The sequence below is a fragment of the Lissotriton helveticus genome, chromosome 7 (genome assembly GCF_964261635.1).
Source record: "Lissotriton helveticus chromosome 7, aLisHel1.1, whole genome shotgun sequence".
NCBI lineage: Eukaryota > Metazoa > Chordata > Amphibia > Caudata > Salamandridae > Lissotriton > Lissotriton helveticus.
The window spans coordinates 1,865,320,408-1,865,340,672 of record NC_136068.1 but is presented as its reverse complement, the minus strand read 5'-3'; positions in this window follow the sequence as shown (position 1 = coordinate 1,865,340,672).

The following is a 20,265-nucleotide window of genomic DNA, read 5'->3' as shown; positions in this document are numbered from 1 at the left end:
GGCTTGGTAATGTGTTTAAAATGCCGAATGGAAGTGGCAGGTCTGAGACATGTTTAAAGGGCTACTTGTGTGGGTGGCAAAATTAGTACTCCAGCCTCACTAGTAGCATTTAAATGAGAAGCCCTGACCATAGGTATTGCACACTACTATGGACTTAGAGGTAAATTAAATTTCCCAATTGTGAAAATACCGAATGTAACCCTGTCTAGGGAAGAATCACATGCACTTTAGCACTGGTTAGCAGTGTTAAAGTGCTCAGAGTTCTAAATCTAATTAAAAGAATCAGCTAAAAGAGGAGGTAAGTAGGCACAACGTTTAGGGGAAGACCACTCTAAAACTGACAAGTCCAAGAGCGGTCCTTGTTTAAACTTCTCTGTCTTACTCATAAGTCATTTGCTTGCAAGAGTCTGATCTATTTACAAAGAGACTCATTCCTTAATGCCCCAGTAGACACTTTAGATCAATGGACTAAGCCCTACTCAGTTCCCGCTGTGTCCGTACCTCCAGATATGGCAGTCAGTCCTTTTCCTGCCTTCCCCCTTTTACTGGAATAAACTCCCTGTCCATATTTGCTCTTGTACAGACTTTGGCTGATTAAAAAATACATTTGAAGACTGCCTATTCTAGTTTCTGTATTGCTTTGTTCCAGAGAAAGTGCTAAAACACTCCTTATGGACTGAGTCACTTGCACTTTATTAAGGTCAGTTAACATAGGGAGCCCACAAGGCAGAATGCTGTTTAATTAAAAGGTTGGAAATATACTTTTTTGGCTTTGCATTTTCTCGTAGTCAAAAACTCCTAAATCAGTTTTTCACTACTGTGAGGACTACCCTTTCCATGGGATAACATTGGGGGTTTCTAATTGTATTTAATTAATAAGCTGTGATTCCTAATTGAGAGTAGGTAGATATCTCATGTTTGTTTCCTATGAAATTATAGTGGGTTCATTCCCATACAAGTTTGATTTATGCCCTTGACTTGCATGCCGCACCCTGCATTTCGGTGCCCCAGCCTACTTTGCGGTTTCAGATCCCCATCTATTCCAGGCAGCAATCACACAGTGGCCAGAGTCCACAGTGCACTGCTGAACCATCCCGGACCAGGCACACATCCCACTCCCACACTTTACAGTGTTTTCCCAAATAGTTTCCCTCCAATTCTACATTTGTGCAACCAGTACTACCTAGGGAATTTGTAACCATCATCCTGATGATGACCTTAATTTGAACAGGTCGAAATGCCGACAACTTTGCAGCGTTATTTTCAGCCTCGACGGGGTCATTTGAAAATTAACCAAAATTAAATGCATTTGCATTTATCAAAGCTGCATTTCATGACCCCTGAATATCTGTTTGTTTTTACTGTTTCTTGCTGTCTCACGCTGTTTTTCATGACTTGTGTCACTGCACACTCACTAGCATGTCCAGTGCACATTTGATTGTTATGGTTAGACCAATCTAATTGTTATGTAGTGCTGACAACTACCTGCAAAAACAACCCTTCTTCTCAATTTCTTGGTCTCCCTATTTCTTTTCCTCTCCCTTAGTGATTTGTGCACCTTATGTCACAGTCCTTTTCAATGAAAACTGGTTGAGACATTGTTGTTTTTGGTACATTACTTACCCGATCTCAGCTGGGTCAACGGGTCTACTCCTGTTTTACGGTCCTTTGTAGAATGTGCAATGACACAGCATGAATCACAATTTTTTTGTAGGTGACACATGAGACTTTCCTGTTTTTTCCACTCATTGCATTTTTGCTGCAGTGATTAAAATATAAATCTGCTTATTTTTCTAGTTTAGTAATTTTTCAAACAATATATATTAATTTTGTTTCCATCAGCCCATTGCCTCTTGACATAGCCTGAGCAATATTTGCCCGAAATGCAGGTTGGCATGCTTTCACAGAGTTGTTGATTCTAAAATTTTAGTTGTTATAAACTCAGAACTCTCCTGGTTAAAATGAATACTGAAACCTCGTCGGACCCCAGGGAGACCTCGTCCATTTCCCTCGCGATGGTACCCGAACAAGGAAGGATCTAAGCAGGAGCCAGGCAGGAGCCTACCCCGCGCTTCTGCATCGGCCGCAAGCACTGCAGCAGTCTGGTAGTAGTGGCGGAAGGGGCCCGAGGCACATTGCCGATGACTGCCCCCGCCGCAAAGGAAGACCAGCTACCACGGAGCCCCCCAGCAGAGAAGAAGCTCCAGAGGAGTCCCGGAGCAGCCCAAGGTGCCTGGAGAGGGGAGACCAGCAGCACAGGAGAGCCCGGTGAGTGGGGCTCATTTGCAAAGGAGTGGGGAGTGTGAAGTGGCACATTGCTGGTGCCCGCCTCCACCTCCTGCCCTACTCACTGCTTTGGGGGCACATCTGGTCAGCGGAATCCCGAAAGGGTGAGCCGCACTCCCATTGGGGGCAAGTGTCTTCAGGAGTTCCCCGAGGGGGGGCCCACAGTGGTGCCTGTGTTGATTGTTTTTGGGGGCAAACTCACTTTTAAGTCCCAGAGTGGGACTTGGGGCTATTTTTGGTATTTACGGGTCCCAGAGTGAGGCTACATTGGTACCGTGGTGCCCAGGCTCATTCCCCAGCTGCCCTGTGAGCGTGCAAGCCGCTGCAACGTGGGGGAACATTTATTTTTAATTTAGAGTCCCAGACAGAGGGCTCATAGGGCACGCGGGTGTCCATGCTCACTTCTACAGCTGCCCAGCAATTTCTGGGCAGCTGCCACGTTTAGGCTGCCATTTTCTTGGTTGCTTTCACTGCGTGCGCAGCCAGCACGGACATTCTGGACATCAGGCATTTGAGCCTCTGTGGAAGGCCAGTTGGCCTGGGGACAGTACCTAATGTGATTCTGCACAAGGTGATTGGTAATTTGGGTTGGTGATAATTGCCTAATGTGATTTATGCATAATGTGCAATGCCTTTATGCCTGTGATACCTCTAACTGTGTTTTTATGCTTAGGAGGTTGTTTTGCCTAGTATAGTTTATGCTAGTGAGTTTATGTTTCCCTACATGGTCTAAGCCTAGAGTGATTAGTATTGCGTTGTGTGTACCTATCTTTTACCAGGGGTTACTGGTTGTGTTCTGCAATTGTTATTTTGTGCTACAATTATTCTATGTTCTAGATCTACTATTCCTACCAAGTGCTGATTCTGACAGAGGCACATTTGGCCCTGTCATGTGTAAAAAAATCACCTGTAAATACTACCCAGTGCCAGTTGGCACAGTGTAACTGTGTGATTATGATCTAATGTGTTTATGGTAATACAAAGGCTATTTTTATATATAACCTTGTGTGGAGTTATTGTGGTGTGCCTAGTGTGTCAATCAATCAATCAATCATAGGCATTTATAGAGCGCTCTACTTACCCGGAGGGTCTCAAGGCGCTAGGGGGGGGGGTGCTGCTACTGCCCGAACAGCCAGGTCTTGAGCTTCTTCCTGAAGGCGAGGTGGTCTTGGGTCAGGCGCAGGTGGGTCGGGAGGGAGTTCCAGGTCTTGGCGGCCAGGTAGGAAACAGGACCTTCCTCCTGTTGTCGTTCTTCGGATGCGGGGGACGGTGGCGAGGGCGTGACTGGCTGATCGGAGGTGTCGTTTGGGAGCGTAGAAGTTGATGCGGTTGTTGAGGTAGCTCGTGCCTTGATCGTGAAGAGCTTTGTGTGCGTGGGTAAGGAGACGGAAGGTGATTCTCTTGTTGACCGGGAGCCAGTGCAGGTCTCTTAGGTGTCCGGAGATGTGGCTGTGTCGTGGGATGTCGAGGATGAGTCTGGCTGAGGCGTTCTGGATCCGTTGGAGTCTCTTCTGGAGCTTGGCGGTGGTTCCGGCGTAGAGGGCGTTGCCGTAGTCCAGTCGGCTGGTGACGAGTGCCTGGGTGACAGTCTTCCTGGTCTTGGTGGGGATCCACCGGAAGATCTTCCGTAGCATGCGCAGGGTGTTGAAGCATGACGAGGAGACGGCGTTGACTTGCTTGGTCATGGAGAGGGAGGAGTCCAGGATGAAGCCCAGGTTGAGTGCGTGGTCTGTCGGTTTGGGTGCGGTGCCCAGGGCGGGGGGCCACCAGGAGTCGTCCCAGGCATAGGGCGAGGATCCCAGGATGAGGACTTCCGTCTTGTCCGAGTTCAGCTTCAGGCGGCTGGTCGACATCCACTCGGCTACCTCTTTCATTCCTTCGTGAAGGTTGGCTCTGGCGGCGGCGGGGTTGTTGGTCAGGGAGAGGATCAGCTGGGTATCGTCGGCGTAGGAGATGATGTTGAGGTTGTGTTGGCGTGCGATGGCCGCGAGGGGGCTCATGTAGACGTTGAAGAGGGTTGGGCTCAGCGAGGATCCTTGAGGGACGCCGCAGATGACTTCGGTGGCCTCTGACTTGTACGGTGGTAGACGGACTCTCTGTGTTCTTCCGTCGAGGAAGGAGATGATCCATTCCAGCGCCTTCTCCTGGATTCCGACGTTGCTGAGGCGATGCACTAGGGTGCGTGTCAGACGGTCTCGAAGGCCGCGGAGAGGTCTAGTAGGATGAGGGCCGCTGTTTCTCCGTTGTCCATCAGGGTTCGGATGTCATCGGTGGCAGCGATGAGGGCGGTCTCGGTGCTGTGGTTGGCTCGGAAGCCAGACTGTGAGGGGTCGAGGGATCCGTTCGTCTCGAGGAAGGCGGCCAGCTGCTTGTTGACGGTCTTCTCGATGACTTTGGCTGGGAACGGGAGCAGCGAGATGGGGCGGTAATTCTTGAGCTCGGTGGGGTCCGCTGTTGGTTTCTTGAGTAGAGCGCTGAGTTCGGCATGCTTCCAGCTCTCAGGGAAGGTGGCGGTGGTGAAGGAGGTGTTGATGATGTCACGCAGGTGGGGTGCGATGACGGCGTCGGCCTTGTTGAAGACGTGGTGAGGGCAGGGGTCGGTCGGAGATCCGGAGTGGATGGAGTTCATCATGCGGACGGTTTCTTCGGTGCAGATCGGAGTCCAGGCGCAGAGGGTGGTGGTGGGGGGCGGTGGTTCGGTCGAGTTGGACGTGGCGTTCGTCGGTTGGGTGTTGAAGCTGTTGTGTATGTCCGCGATCTTGTTGTGGAAGTAGGAGGCGAGGGAGTTGCAGAGTACTTGCGATGGGGTGATGTCGTTGTTTCCGGCGTTGGGGTTGGAGAGCTCTTTCACGATGTTGAAGAGTTCCTTGCTGTTGTGTGCGTTGTTATCCAGCCGGTCCTTGAATGCGGTTTTCTTGGTGTCGCGGATCAGTTGGTGATGCTTCCGGGTGGCAAGCTTGAGGGTGGTCATGTTGTCCGGTGTTGGCTCCCTTCTCCAGGCTTTCTCGAGGGCTCGGCAGTTCTTCTTGGAGCTCTTGAGTTCGTCGGTGAAACACGGGGCCTTCTTGCTGCCGGGTCTGCTGGGCGGGGTCCTCAGTGGGGCGAGTTCGTCCGCGCAGTTGCTGATCCACTTCGTGAGGTTGTTGGCGGCCTGGCTGGGGTTCGCTGAGCTGGCGGGAGGGTGCTGGCTCAGGGAAGCGGCGAGCTGGTCGGCTGTGATCTTTCTCCAGCTTCTGCGGGCGACCTGTTGCTGGTGGTGGTGGGTCGTCGTTCTTCTGAAGGTGAAGTGGACGCAGCTGTGGTCCGTCCAGTGGAGTCCTGTGGCGTGGCTGAAGGCGATGTCTTTGCTGGATGAGAAGACGGCGTCGATTGTGTGTCCGGCGAGGTGGGTGGTCACTAGTTGCTTGAGTCCGAGTGTGGCTGCTGTATGCGTGTGTTACGCAAATGCTTTACACATTGCCTCCGGGATAAGCCTGACTGCTCGTGCCAAGCTACCAAGGGGGTGAGCAGGGGTTATCTTGCCCTGAGTACACTGGTGGTTTCTGCCTGGCTTTGGCGCAAGCCTTAGCCAACCAGAAATCCCATTTCTAACACTGGTATTCATTTGAAAGTACATGGGATAAGGCAGCAGTCCTCTGATCCAGTCTCTTTTTTTCCTCAATACCTTCCACATGAATCCCACGAGGATAGCGTACGCTTTCCAAATTAGTTACCATGCCCACTCAGGTTCGTAACTGATCAATGGTTGGTACAGAAATAGTGATCACAAAGAACTGACACCTATTTGTATCTAGATCAAAAATATAAGGGGATTTTAAAAGCTGTTGTACAGATGTAATTTTTTCTTAAAACAATGACTGAGGCAAGGAGAACAGCCAACAGAGTTGGGGTTTGAATATTGTCTCAAAGCATTGGTTTTGGCCCACATTTTAGACAGTACGTGCAGCATCATAGCATGATTTGTGCATTCCTTTGGAGACAGAAATCTGGGCCTAGTCACTGGTCTATAAATTTGCTCGTTTGATAGGAGCCACAGGTGGACCTCAACTTTGTTTGAACAAAATGCAGGGCCAGTGGGTACATGTCCAGATGTCTGGCATGGGCAGCGCATGATCACTGCTTGTAGTGTGCATGTGACTTCATGGTGTTTTTGGGAATGCACACCCTTCTCGACAAATGGGTTTTATTGGGGCCAATCTCCTGAGACCATTGTGGTGTCACTGCCTATCTTTGTGATCGATCTGGGTTTTCCTGTTCGTGTACCTGTCTAAGGGTCACGTGTCCCCCTACCTGTGATCTGTCAATCAGTTGTTCCAAGCCTAGTTCACAGGACCTGCCTGACCATGACTCAATTTTGAGGAGGAGGTTATATCGGGTGAATTCAACAATGGAAATGTGAGTTTGTTATATTGTGTACAGATATCATGGTGCACATCAACATCGTTTTTATCAACATTAACACAACTGCAAAACATGTGGGTTCATCAGGTCCTAAGTGTTCTGGACAATACAACCCAAAAAGTTAATTACATGCTTAATTTCTACCAGTACATCTATTCTAAACCCTCAACTAGAAGGGATGTTTCCCTCTGATGCTGAGACCATTTTAGATGTTTGTGGTGATTGGAGCTTCAGCCTTCATAACCTCTTTTTTCCACAAAAGGTGTCTAGCGGAAACTTAAATGTTGGTGATTCTAGAGATCCAAGAAATCCGAGACCCAAGAAAATAACCAAAATTCAGCATAATTTGGTATTTTTTGCAAAAAACTATTTTTTTGTTCACAGTTTTGGGATTTTCAAAAATGGTAGCACATTTCTCCTTCTTTTCTGGTGTCTACCTCCTTGCACTTTGTAGTGGGATCAGATGTCAAACTCATGGACAATCCCACTTATACATATTTGAAAAATAGACAACATTCCGAAATCAGCCATGGGGCAAATAGGCCCAAAGAAAACAATTATTGTATTCAAATATGAATGAAGGAAGAAATTAAAATAGGCATGTTTTCGTTTGTATTGTTTTGCCCCGATTTCTTATAAAGAAATGCGATATAGTGGTATGTCCCTCAAACTCTTCTGCTTGAAGACTCATTATGGGGCCGATTATGATGTGGGTCAGAATTGCCACAGACTGACACCGCTGTGGTCCAGGGACCGACCGACCTCCGGTTGGCAGTTCCGACCACCAGACTACTATGCGACCAAACAGTACTCCCATTTCTATATGGAAGCTTGTGCTGTGGCCATAAACCGGCCACAATAAATGCTCTTATAAAGAAATGGGCGTGTGTGTAAAACCCTTCACCCTGTGGCAGACACGCCATGGTGCCTACCACACAGTGCAGGAATTTACAGGGGGGCAACTTAGGTGCTCCCTCAGCCACTAAGGGAGTGCAAGTTGCAGTAACTTGCCTAGATCGCTCTACATTGTCTTACCGAAATGCCCTTAATACCTCAAACTTTTCCTCAAATCACACATCAAGTTCAAAAACCACTTTAATCGATTAATTAAAATCATAACATTTCATCAATATCACAATACATTACAAAATACATATGGGTAACAAAATGTTATTAAAGGAAACTATCAAGATACAAATATATGTCATATATTATGTTAAAAATACAATAAAATGCGAAGAACGTTCATGTAATGGTCAATACAAAGCATCTAATTTTCTTCTTCCTAGCAGCAGCTACCAAAAAATGTGCAATGTTACAAATAACCCATGGAGTGTCCAGTAGTTGCAAATACATTAAGGCTGGTTTCACCTGTAAAAAACTCCTTTCCTCGTAAAAGTGGCAGGATAAACTTTTTTCTACAGTCAGAGTACAAGTCGCAGAATAATACAAAATGGGAAGTATCTTGGATTGAGATGTGGCCACACTCACAGAGTGCTGCATCCTCTGGTTTATTCCAGCCTTGGTAGTTCCCCAATATAAAACATTTACACACATTGATGTAACACAAAGTTCTGGCATCCAAAGGGCTGCACAAACTTCTAACCACCCAGCATATTCACTACCAATAAAAATGGTTTCCTACTTTTCCAAAAAATACTCACTTTTGCAATTATTCACCCATATCACACACAGACACCCCTCCAGAGATCCACTTTACCAGTTACATAGAAACACAATTAATATAATACAATAGAGCATAAATAGCAGTGTTCTCAAAACATTAAACAACACACAGCCATTCTTCAATATTGATAGTTTTGCACATTAATCACATCCATGATATCAGTATCTCCGCCATAGTCGGTCCCAAGCAGAGCTGCAAGAGGAAGAGGGTTATGCATGAGGCTAGCTACCCCTCCATGTAAAAAATCCTGGCTACAGAAATGTTAATGAAAATACATCACTGCCTTGAGGAGAGAGGAATCTCCTTCACCTAGAGCTATGATTCCTTGTGGTGAAAGCCAGAGGTCCCTGGAAGCCACAATGCTGTAAGATCATCACCATCAGGATGTGGTGTGAGGACCGGCTGGACAACCTAAGTGCTGCAATAAGGAAAAAATCGAACCTTGCAACGCTTGGCATCAGCTAGACAAGATGGACACAGAGCAGACTAAAAAGTCTGGCTCCAGTTATCAAGGAAAGAATCGGCAAAGCAAGGGCTGCCTTCATTCAACTAAAGAAGATCTGGAGCTACAAGGACATAACCCTGTCAACCAAGATCAGGCTTTTTACCACCAATGTAGAATTTGTCCTTCTGTACGGAGCAAAAACTTGGAGGACAACAGTGCCCACCACCAACAAAGTCCAGACTGTCATAAGCACCTGTCTGTAAAAATACTCCAACTTAACTGGCCAAACACCATCAACAACAAGGACCTGTGGCAGCAGATTTTACAACACCCTGCTCATGAAGAAATCATGGAAATACACTGGGCCTGGATAGGTCACACCCTCCACAAGCCCACATCAGACACCAGCAGACAAGCCCTCTCTCAATGGAAAAGGAAAAGAGGAGGACCAAGAAACACCTCACATTAAGGACACTGACATCTGTCCCAGATGCACATATGTTTTCATGAAAAAAGAACAATTCAAACTATGCAGAAAAATAATATTAATAAAGCAAGGTCAAACAAACCAAATCACCCACTTTACCCAAACTAAAAAGAAAGCAACATCCAAAAACAATAAGTAACAAAGGTAAATCTCCAATTGAACTCACACCATACCCGTAGAAATAAAGGTCAAACTTACCCCCAACATCCAACTACCACCCAAATCCAAGATAGCACCAAATACCACAATATACCATGCTCAAATAATATACCTGTATGCCCTCTTATGAACACCCACCAACAGCCTGAACCCCTACGGGCAACTCCACTCACAGTTTCCATTACACAGGGGTCAAATGTAGCATGAAACAGTACTGATAAAAACAATTTGGAAAAAGAAAATGAAAGGCAATGTATTATGTGGTAAAATGTGAAATAAAAAGGTACTGTTCAATTGTATTGTATTGTGCGCTGAGTGGAAATTTAGTTGGCGTTCCAAGAGAAACTGGGATATGACGGGGTGATCAAATAAGTGAAAAGCACAGAGAATCAGGAGCTGCGAAAGTCAAGGTTTTAAATAAGTTCCTAAAAAGAGGTTCTGAATGTGTGGATCTCAATGGCATAAGAGTAGGTTCCAGACTTTGGCCCCAAGGGCAGCCAAATATTCGCTGCCCTTGTCTTACAGCTGAAAGGGGGAGGGTTTTAATAGATTGGTTGACGAGGATCTAAGTAAGCAGAGAGTGATATAAGGCATGAAACTGGCAGTTAAATATTTAGGCACTAGTGCTCTGGACACTCTAAATGTGAATACCAAGATCTTGAACAGCACTCTTTTGAGAATGGGTAGCCAATGGAGGGCGTTAATGGCTGCTGAAGCTAAGGAACGACTAGGCAGTTTTAGTACAAAACATGCAGCAGCATGTTACACTGTCTGCAATTTCTTCAATACCAGCTTGTTGGTAGCTGCATACAAGCTGATGCAGTTGTCTAATCTTAATGGAATAAGGGCTATTGCCACTGTACTTTCTCGCAGTGATGAGGTCAAATAACTTTTTTTATTAAATTGAAATACTTCCTTGCCACAGCTAGGGCCTTTTACACCAAGATTCTTAACCACATCTACAGTATTGGGTGGGGGAGGAGTGTCTTTAGGCCACCGCTGGCCGGGATTTAATGGATTGGACTTACCTACTAACATGATCTCTGTTTCTTCAGTGTTACATTTAAGATGACTAATTTGCACCCGGCGGATGACTTCCGTGAGGCATAACTTAAACTAATCTTCTGAGTTGGTGGAATCTTTGTCTAACACTAAGATCATCTAAGTATTGTCAGCCTAAGAGGTAGTTTCAAGATTGAAAGATGATATCAGTGATATGACAGGGGCCATACATATATATGAAACAGCACCAGGCTGAGAGAGGATCCCTGTGGGACACCTGAGGTAATTGCCTTTTTAGTTGACCAGTAGTGTTCGAGAGTATCTACATCCTGCAGTCGGAGAGAAAGGATTGCAGCCAGGCAAGGGCCAGATGAGTATAGCTGCAACTTTTGATACAATGCAAAAGAACCTCATGGAATATGGTGATGAGTGCTGTTGATAAATAGAATAAGATCACAACTGCATTTTTACCAGAGTCATAGGCAAATTTAAGGGTCTCTGTGATTTCCAATAACGTGGATTCTGTTGCATGTTTAGGCCGATAGCCTAACTGGTGCAGATGCAGAATGTTCGCCTCTTCTTAAAAAAAATAGTTTTTCAGTAATCGTGCTCGGACTAGGCAGTAAAGAAATGGGCCCTAGGCTAAAAAGAGTAGCGGGATCAGATATTTTTTGGGGGGGGGTTTACTGCACCAATTTTCCAGTCAGCAGGTACTTCAGCTGATAAGAGTGAGGAGTTAATTTATTATTGATAACGGGATCGATGATATAAATGATAGCATGAAGTACTTCAGGAGGACATGCATCAAAGGGGGATCCGGACTAACATGAGAGAATGGTTTGGCATTACTGGTCTAAAATGATACTGTGAAAGGCCTGAAAGTGAGGTCCAACATGGAGGAATCTGGTATTACGTCTATAGGGAGAGTAAGTACCATATTGAAATCTGTTTGTAATTTTAGAATTTTTTGTTAAAAGCAAATTGGCAATTTGGTCACAGAAAATCTGAGAAGGAATGTCTTTCTTTAATACTTTTGGATGAGTGAAAGATTTCACAAATTTGAAGATGGTGTTTTGGTCTGATCCTGCTTATGCTAGTAGTTTACGTTTGTCTAATTTGATTTGTTGGTGATAGGCTTTAGGAGCCATTCTGAACTCTGTTCTATATGCTTATCACCATCTTTGTTCTAATTTTCTACAGTGAAGATGTAAATCTCCTAGTTCTTGTGTGTACCAAGAGGATGACTCCTTGATAGCTGTTTTTTCTCTAAAATGTCTGGAGGGGTAGTGTCCTACTGAGCGTAGTCATCCAGGAATTGAAAAAATGAGTGTCTATCGTTGTCACCTGATAAAGAAGGTCTGAGGGCTAAAGCACAGGTAATTATGTCAGGATTGTTTAACATTGTATTCCTTTTAATGAGTGTGTAGGCCCAGTGAAAGAAGGGAGGGAGAACAGATTGTCATTCTTAATGGTTTAATTGGACAGTTTGCTTCATGCTGCCATTGGTTGGGTGCCCATGCATGCCCTTTTAACCCCCCCCCCCTCTGTGCCATCCACTGTAAAATGATCGTTGTATAGTGGAAGAGCCAGGAAATCATGTCCTAATGCCATTGCCTGTTACTTCACACAAAAGTGGCAAGATTCAGTTTTCTTGTGACATCCCTCCTGCAGCACCATTTCCTACAAGCAATGAGAATGGGATCTTTTCTACCCTCTCATGTTATAATTTTCATATTTTATCTCTGTGCGGCAACTCTTTATTAGGTTACAAATATTAATAATTTATGTATAAATGACAAATATAGAATTTGTCTTAGATTCGAGAATCTAGAAAACATATATAATTTTGACGCCCTGCCATCGGGCAAGTTCTTCAAGACTTTCGATTAATTTTAGATAATACACATAAGAAGCTAGTTATTACAGTTAGCAGAGACATCCTTAGAATCTGTGAATTTAATAATGGTGCGAACAACTCTTGTTCCAATTAGAGTAAATTTTAAGGCACCAATCATACAACACCTCTTGGTAGGGGTGTCCCTAACACAAGGAATGACGTAACCTTCATTGCAAATGCACATGCTGAATGCCCTTTTGAAATATTCTACTCTTGGAGTTTGGAACATGTTGATCCTGATACTGGGAATTTTCATGTATACAAAACTGTGTGCAATCCAAGATAAACATGAAAACTACTGTGACTTGAAAGGCCCATTAGGATATCAAGAACATAAAGCATGTTTTGGTAGCCAGTTACCTCACATAACCTGCTAATCTGCCAATTCCAGAAGCAAGACAGTTACCACATCAGGAAGTGGATGGTTATAGACATCTTCAACAGTCTGAACTACAATGGACAGTCACTGGAGCATTTGCTCCTGATCCTGCATAACATGTGCACCCTGCAGTACAGGCAATTAGACTACAAACTATTAACAATATCATAGGCCAAGAACCCACAAAGCAAGACAAGTTAACATTCTGGATTGCTCTCAAGGCTAATCACTTGGAAGCAGAATATCCTCACAAGTGATCCTAGGAAAGGCATTGGATTTTAACCCGTTGGTTGCGTCGAGCGTTCAGTTCGAAAAACGGGTGGGGCAGCGTCGGTCAACGGTAGTGCTCGCGGCGACCGTTGGCCGACGGCAGCAGCCAACGGGTTAACTATGTGTGTTCCACTTGGGATAGTAACACCTGCAAAGTGTACCACTTAGAAAGCAATATTTGTTAGTATATATAACACTACATCAATCACCTCAATAGCTCTAAGTAACGTTTGCAGAGAGGGTGCTGTTCTGTTAGTGCCCCAACGATTGGCAGTGATTTCAGAAGTTTACAACTCTGTGGGTCATGATACCCTAGGTTCACGGACTAAAGAAGCGCTCTTCAAACCAAACAATTGAGAATGAGGGTTCAGGCAAGACATTGGACATGCTGGAAATTAAAAAGAGCACAATGCAACAACAACAAAAATACAAGGGTCAGGATCTCATGAAATGTTCAAAGCTAGTGCGGGTGGATACAATCTTAAGGATCATGATAAGATCAGATCGACAGATGGCTGTTCTTGCCATTGTTTACAGGACTCTTGGCACATTAAAAGGCAGAAAAAAGTAAATGGACTGAGAATCTTAGAAACGCAGAGAAAATCGAGGAGTAAATTGAAAAATGACGTGAAACTGACGCTAACATAAAGAAGGAAGAGAAAGGTTCAGAATCAAAGACTCACTTTAAATAGAAGAAAGGGGTTCATCTATTTAAAAAGCATGGCCTGCAAACTCTGAATACTTGAGCAGAATGGAACTTTGGAAGTAGCGCTTCTAGACAGCACAGCAGAAGTGATGATAGTTCACCAGCCTTTCAAGGAGCATGTGGTGGTCCCTCCAAGTAAATGAGACATATATGTTGATACACTGGGTGGGCATGTAATCCCTTCAGTTCATGTGTTCATGTTGTATAAGTGCAAATTGAGGGTGATATAGCAACAAAAGTAAAAGCTATATGCCAGCCTCATTTATCTGATGTTCATGATATCATTCTTGCATAGGGTTGCTGGGCCTTGGTTTTTGTAAGGGATGATCTCAAGGTGAGGATCTGATAACTCAAACATACCTCAAACATATTCCTTCTTAGCACCTGAAGAACTCAGGAAAAAATAAGAAGTGTGGGCTCTGAAACAGGCTCCTGTGCTGTACCACTACCAAGCAGGTTGTATAAATATTGTGATATAAATGCTTTTTTATCTCAACTGCAATATCAAGGTGTAATAGTTTACTTTCATTCGAGCAGGAACATCCCACTTGTTCTGTTATTGACGCCTGATAATTCATATAGAACAGATATAGATCATAGAAATTTTAATTCACATATATGCGTACAAGTTGTAGAAAATACTCACAGTACTTGAATAATGAGAAATTTAGTGAGGAAAAAATATGAAAACGACCTGATTCCCAGTACCTAACCTTGGCTTATTCAGTGGTTTTCAATGCGCTCATACACGATTGCCACAAGCGTGTAAGAATAGCCGTGGACTTTTTCCAGCAAGAATATGGAAATCTTACAAGAAGATCTTGAGGCACTATAATTGTATGTTGAAATCTACATTACGGGCAATGACTTAACTTAACACATACTAGTTTGGACAGAATAGTGACCCTTTTTGACAGATATGGGTCGAATATTAATTTTAAGAAATCTCAAATTGCATATCTTGAGTGTGATTTTCTATGATACAAGCTACCCAGCATGGGTAAAGATTCAGCACCTATCTTCCTACAGGAGGGTGCCACTTTACAACCTCCAAACATATTAAGGAAGTTGCATGCACTAATGGATTTTCTTAACTTAAGAAGCGCTTACTTGCCACCGTTGGCAGAGTGAATGAAAGCCTCGCTTGTCCCACATTTTTTGGAACACAATGAATGTAAGCGCACACAGACTTCTAAAATGGACGGCAAGGAAACATGTCAGAGACTATGGGTCAGATGTATACATCTTTCATGCAATGCAATGTGCTGAGCTGTGTGAAAGGGACAGGGAAGGAATGTGCCATAATTACCATGATATGGCAAATTCCTGCTCTAACATCCTTGCACCTCATTGAAACGGCGACTAAATTGCAGGTAGGATAGTTTTTTTTTCAGAAAGGCATACTTTCCTGCACAAAAACAATCCTCTGCTTTGTTTTAAATCTTCATAAGTGTGCTGCAAAATACAACACAATTTGAAAGAGAAAACAACCTAGACATAAATATATTTCTCATTTTGTGCCTCCCCTGGGAAGGTGCAGCATTTTGACAAATACTGATTGCCTTATTTACTAAAGCTTTAACAAAATGGGCACTAATGAATTATTTTTCAACAGATTTAACATCCACCTGCTTTCATTATCACTTCCGTGTAATTTTCCTTGACTATATTGGGATGTTAACTGATATAACTATATATCGGTTGCCATTGATTCATTCTAAAGATTCCTTTGGTAACTCAGGAGTGGATATGTACATCCCAAGAAGTGTACCGCAACGCTGAAATCCTGATCCCCATTCTGAGGACTGAGAAGCATGCTGTGTCTCAAGACTTACGACCAAGTGCCACTTTCAACGAGTGAACCTGATGCTGCAATTTCAACTACTGCACCCTCTGCTATGGTTTAATACGAGCCTCCAACAGAATCAACATTAATTGAAATGATACCACTGCAAGAAATCGTACTTTATATATTTAAAGAAGAGGAATAATCATCTCTTTTCCAGTAAATCTATGTTACAGATAGATTCTTGCTTGCTGTTGGTTTCATAACAGAGACCTTTTCCCGGGAAAACATCATTTACCATGAACGCATTACCACGCGTTACGTTTACAACGGGTCACTTACCACGCAAACGTCTTTTCACTGCGGGTGCATTCCACGAACGTTTTTACAACGCAAGCTTCATTGCTTCCAGTCTTCGTTCCTTCGCTTCGTCCTGCGTGTATATCATTAGGAGAAAGGGACAATAAAAAAAAAGCGGAATAAAAGAAAAAGAAAACTTTAGAAAAAAAACGCTATTCAGTGAAAATTGAGAGAAAGGAAAGAGCCTCAACAACGACGTGGCGTGTACGTCAAAATAGAAGTCCTATCTCTATTTTGAAAGACGTGTTTTGACGCTGGTTATCGTAACCTAAATATGGCGGAGTACAGTCTTGCGTGCTCAAATGCTGCGTGGTAAAGACACATGCGTAGTAAAATACGCGTGGTAAAGCCATGCGTGGTACAGGTAAGCGTTGTATTATCATATATTCCTTTTTCCCATGATGGTCATACATTGGGAATTTGAGTGCATGAGTTCTGGAATGGTGCCCACAACTTTTTCTTCAGTGTTGGAGGTAGTCAACCAGATTTTTCGGTATCACGGTACCAGCGCCAGTACTAAAATGAAGAACAGGATAAAAAAGCTCCATGGTCCAAAAGAATGGGCTATTTTTGTACTCATTTATATTGACTTCAGTGGAGCCAATCATCCCGATATACCTAATTGCTTCTTAGAGTTAAACCGCTCATGCACAACCACATTTACCCTTTAAATGCTAATTTCTCAAAAATGGATGAACAGATTCACACCAAATATAACTCTGAGAAAATATCTATTTGCCAAATTTAGCATACTTCTCTTTAAATGTTTTTCTGTGTTGAAGTGCAAGGTTTCCCATTGGAACTAACATTCCAATTACAATGTTGGGATCTCTGTTTCTTGCTCACACTTAACAGATCAACATAAAGCTTTTCATGGAAGAACCAACGTTAACAAACTTTTTTTGCCTTGCAGATTCATCAATTGGCACCAAAGTTATTAGAAAACAAAAAGAAATGCTTAGTGACTCCACTTAAAAATCTGTTTAGTACTTAAATGCATGGTAATCACATGGGTGTTAGTGGATGTGTACTAATTAATCCATATGAAGAACTAAACCTCTGGCTGAGCCAGAATATAAACTGTCTCAATTTAATGGCTGGAAAAGACTGTTCAAAGAAGTCAGTTGCTGAAAGGGGGACCCATAATGCCCTCTAAGCATACTGCATTCAGTTAGCCTGCTTAGAAATGAGGCAGCACTAATATTAGAGGGACTAAGGGTAACATTTATTAACACATTGCACCTGTGCAAAGTCACGAAATTAATGGACACCAGTGCATAGTGTTAATTTTAGATGTATTTTTCTTTTCCCTGAATATTAATATAAAGTAACTCTTAGAGCTGCTTTTAATTACTCTGCGTCAAGTGGACGTCCCGCCCGGTTCATGAGGATTCCTATGCAACTACCCATAGTTATGGATACAAAGCTCTATATACTAACAGACAGGGCTTGGCCCTGAAAATATACACCAATATGAATCAGACACAAAATAGGAGAAACGTGCTATTTTCGCCAATCTTTTCCAACTTTGCACATGTACTGTCTGTATAGTACATGCACAAAGTGAGAGAAGTTTTTAAGTTAGTCTAAGTATAGGTTTTTTTTGTAGTGAAAGAATAACCTTCTAGTTCAAATCTTATGCTAGACTCATATAGGCACACCTCTGCTCAAAAGTGTAAAGGTGTGTGCATGGTGCTTGAAGCCATAAAGTGTGCAAGCAATAGGGAAGAGAGCAGAAACACCATATCTTATTAGAAATGGGCTGTCCTGCTCTCTCCTTTACATGCAGTGCCATCCATACCAACAGACCCGATTCAGAAGAGAGGCTCCCCATTTTTTATACGACAAACGGCTTTATTTTAGCTGTTTCCTACCTAAACTTGTGTTGGTTTCAATTTATGTTAATGGTGAAAATAAAGTCCCAGGATTTCTTTTTCAAAATCCTCATTCATACTTTGAATATGTTGGCGGGTATGCAATGGGATGTATGTTAGTACAACGCGATCATTTTGATGGCGGTACTTTTAAATTGCGGATTTTACAACGCAAGTCGTTACAACGACTTGCGGTGGAGGGCGCGGATTGAGGATTATTATAATTTTCTATTCCAACACCAGCCCACGTAACAGTAGGGAAGGTGTTGGAATATAAAATTACAATATTCCTTAACCAACAGCGCCGTCCAGCACAAGTCGCAGTAACGACTTGCGTTGTAATGGCAGCGTGGTAAAGGACTTGCGGTGTAAAAACCACATTGTAAACGATGTTTACCATGCAATGCAGTGCAGCAACACTTGTTGTGTGAATAATAGTGCATTGGCACTTAAATCCATTGCTCCTAAAAGTACTGTATAATGACTACAGTAGCACATCAATCAATCAATCAATTAGGGTTTTTGTAGAGCGCACTACTCACCTGTGAGGGTCTCACGGTGCTGGGGGTGAGTGTGAGCAGTGTGAATGAGGTCTGTCGAAGAGCTAGGTCTTCAGGTCCTTCCTGAAATGGTGCAGTGTCAGGCTCCGTCGACGGTGAAGGGGGTGTTTGTTCCAGGTCTTGGCTGCGAGGTAGGAGAAGGATATTCCACCTGCTCTGGTCTTATAAGAACGTGGGACTGTGTCTAGGGAGAGGTTGGCGGAGTGGAGGTTTCTCATAGGGGCATGGAAGGAGATACGGTCATTGAGGTATTGGGGTCAGGTGATGTGGAGGGCCTTGTAGGCGTGATTGAGCAGTTTGAAAGTTATTCGTCTTTCAAAGGGGAGCCATTGGAGGTCGCAGAGGTGTTGGGTGATCTGGTAGTGCGGTAGTGGGATATCAAGGATAAGTCTGGTTGCAAAGTTCTGGACTGTCTGGAGTTCGAGGAGGAGTTTTTTGTTGATTCCAGCATAGATGGCGTTGGGCTAGTCTAGTCTGTTGGTCATGAGTGCGTGAGTGACGGTTTTCTTGGAGTCGGGGGGATCCAATTGACTGTCTTGTGAAGTATGCAGAGGGTGTTGAAGCATGCAGAGAATACGGCATTGATCTGCTGATTCATGGTGAGTGATGAGTCGAGTATGATGCTGAGGTTGTGTGCACAATCTGTTGGGTTGGGTGGGTTACGAGGGTGGGCGGGCCACTAAGTGTCATCCCATGTAGAGCGTGTAGAGCCGAGGATGTGGACTTCTGTTTTCTCTGAGTTGAGATTCAGGCAGCACTTACTCATCCAGGTTGAGACAGCTTTCATCCCTTCATAGAAGTTGTGCCGGGTGATGTCAGGTTCCTTGGTAAGGGAGAGGGTGAGCAGGGTGTCATCGGCATAGGAGACGATGTTGAGCCCGTGATTTCTGTTGATGGCTGTGAAGGAGGGCATGTAGATGATGAAGAGTGTGGGACTGACGTAGGCTCCATGGGGTACTCCACATTTAATCTCTGTCGGTACTGAGAGGAAGGGTGGGAGTCTTATTTTCTGTGTTCTTCCTGAGAGGAAAGATCATATCCAGTCTAAGGCCTTTCCTTGGATGCCGGCATTGTGGAGACTGGGGGCTAGTGTGTGGTTGGAGCCGGTGTCAAAGGCTGCTGATGGGTCCAGGAGGATGAGGACTGCTGTATGGCCTTGGTCAAGCAAGGCACGGTTGTCATCGGTGGCGGCAAGGATGGCAGTCTTGGTGCTATGGAAGCTGCATAATCAAGAATTAGAGGTGTCTAGGATGTTGTTGGATTTTATGAAGTCTGCTAGCTGGGTGTTGACAGACTGTTTGATGACTTTATCTGCAAAAGTAAGCAGTAAGAAGGGCCTGACGTTCTTGAGGTCCATTAGGTCTGCGGAAGGGAGTTGACTTTGGCGCGCTTCCAGTTGTCAGGGAATGTGGCTGTCTCGAGGAAGCAGTTGATAGTTTGGCGTAACTCAGGTGCAAATGCAGTAGCGACCCTGTAGAAGATGTGTGGAGGGCAGGTGTCAGAACTTGCCATGGAGTAGATGCTCTTCATTGTCTTCGAAGTGTCTTCAGTGGTGAGAGGGGTCCAGGTGATAAGGGTCTGTTGGGTCGGGTCATTGTGGGTGGGGGTTGGGGTGGTGCAGTGGTCTTGGTCATCTAAGTTGTGGTATAGTGTCTTGATCTTGAGGTGAGAGAAGGAACTGAGTTTGGTGCAGAGGTCATGGGAGTGAACGACGTTGGTTGTTGCGCTGTGGGGTTTGGCAAATTTCTATACGATGGTGAAGAGTTCCTTGGAGTTGTGAGCATTGGATAGGAGTGTTTCTTGGATAAAGTTTTTCTTTGTTGAATTGATGAGTTGGTGGTGTGCTGTAATGGCTGTTTTGAAGGCAGAGCGTACTTCATGAGTTTTGCTGTTTCTCCACGTCTTCTACAGTCATTGGCAGGAGCGCTTGGATTCTTGCAGATCCATGGTGAACCAGTTGGCTTTC